General features: G+C 61.9%; 1 pseudogene; it reads left to right on the forward strand.

Moving 5' to 3' along the window:
* Positions 1–883: 883 nt before the first annotated feature.
* On the forward strand, positions 884–1,144 carry LOC113405606 (annotated as a pseudogene).
* The last annotated feature ends 890 nt before the right edge of the window (positions 1,145–2,034 follow it).

Here is a 2,034-nt window from a genome sequence, read left to right on the forward strand (position 1 = left end):
CCCTACTAAGCCGTGGGGAGATGCAGCCATGCCTGCCTCGCCCAGTCTCTGCTGCGGTCTCTCCCTGGCTCCTGGCAGCCAGCTGCGTCCCCAGCGCATGCTGGGCAGTGAGCACCTGCTTGCCTGAAGTGCTGCCTGGGCCACAAGCCCCTCGTGCTGTGTCTATGGCAGCAGAGAAGGGGCTGCCCCCACAGTCAAAGCCAGCAAGGCTCCGTGGGGCAGCGCATGGGCACTCGTATGGGGCCAGGTGTCTGAGACCCTCCCTCCTCTCGGACAGCCCAGGCTGGCCCCGAGTGCGTTGCTGGAGGGAGGGAGGTGGTGGCTAACAGCTCCTTCAGGGCTGCAGCTGCGCTATGTCCTTTCCCCTCCAGCCCCGGGACAGAGTGGCTCTTTGCAGTGACCCTGCATTGCCCTTGTGCCTGGCATTGTGCTGGGACAGCGCTAACAAGGGCTCCCTCCAAAAGCTCTGCCCCCTCAGTCAATGCATGTGACTCCCCCAAAATCCACCAGCCCCAGAAGCTCGCCCTTCTTGAATCTGTCCGGCCACCCCTGTTCCGACACACGGCCGCTTGACGCCGCATCTCCCTCCCAGGCTCCTTCCACCAGCTGCCACGGCTGTGGGTGGGAAGTAGACCCCCTCTGTCCTTCGCTGCAGTGACCAGGTCTCACCTGAGTGCCGGCCATCTCGCTAGCTGCTGGGGATGGAAGCAGTGGGTCTGGCCGGGGGTGGGGGGGTTCCTGTAGGTGCTGCAGGGCAGGGAAATAGGGCTCCCGACTCCCCCCCAGCTCTAGTGGTGCCAGGCAGGCACTGGCATGGTAGGGGGCTGCAGGGGCCTGTGGGTGGCTGATCCTAACCCGCTGCTTCTCTCCCCCTTTCAGAGCCATGCTTGCCAACTCGGCCACGATGCGGATCCTCATCAAGGGGGGGAAGGTGGTGAATGACGACTGCACCCTGGAGGCCGACGTCTACATCGAGAACGGCATCATCCAGCAAGTGGGCCGGGAGCTCATGATCCCGGGAGGGGCCAAGGTGATCGATGCCACCGGGAAGCTGGTGATCCCGGGCGGCATCGACACCAGCACTCACTTCCACCAGACCTTCATGAACGCCACCTGCGTGGACGACTTCTACCACGGCACCAAGGTACCTGCGGCCCGGTGGGCTAGTGATGCCGCTGGAGAGTGGGCCTGGCACATGCCCTCCTCCCTGGGCAGGTGGCGAGAGAAACCTGAGCTGGGTCCCCGTGGGCTGCTGCTGGGGGGGTGAGGGTGAAAGGCCTTTCCTTCAAGGCAGCAGCTTCGCTCCGGCTCAGGTGATTCGTAGACCATTGTGCTCATCCTGTCCAACCCCCTGGATAGCCCAGCCCAGAGCAGAGCTTCTGGAAAAACATCTGGGCTGGACTGAAACAAGCACCATGGCCCACGGGAAATTCCCACTGGTTACTTCCTCTCCCTGTTAAGAACCTACTCCTTACTGCCGGTCTGGAGCTGTCTGGCTTCAGCTGCCAGCCCCTGGCTCGGGTCAGCCCTTCCTCTGCCAGCCTGACGGGCCCGTTACTAAACGTTCCTTCCCCCTGTAGGTTCTGTGACCAAGTCCCCCTGAACCCTTGTTAGACTCCGAGCTCAATCAATTTAGCTTATCGCCATCAGGCAGGTTTTCTAACCCTTTAGTCATTCTCGTGGCTCTTCTCGGCCCCCTCGCCAATTTACCAGCACCCTTCTTGAACTGTGGGCACCGGAGCTGGGCGCAGGATTCCAGCAGTGGTCGCACCAGTGCCAACTAGAGGTAAAATCACCCCTCTGCTCCTACTTCTTCAGGTCGCACTAGCACTTCTGGCCACAGCGTCTTACCGAGAGCTCGGGTTCAGCTGATTCTCCGCCTCGGCGTCGCTGCTGGTCCGGTGGAGGCTCTGTGGCTACCTGGGAGGAGGGAGGGTCTCAGTGAAGCAGTTAGGGTGGGAGCGTTCTCCTGGGGCGGCAGAGCCCTATGGGATAGCAATTCTTATCTTGCTGGGCAGCCTCCTTTCCTTGAGG

This window comes from Terrapene carolina, unplaced genomic scaffold, assembly GCF_002925995.2.
Source record: "Terrapene carolina triunguis isolate 2854851 unplaced genomic scaffold, T_m_triunguis-2.0 Scaffold45397, whole genome shotgun sequence".
Lineage (NCBI taxonomy): Eukaryota > Metazoa > Chordata > Testudines > Emydidae > Terrapene > Terrapene triunguis.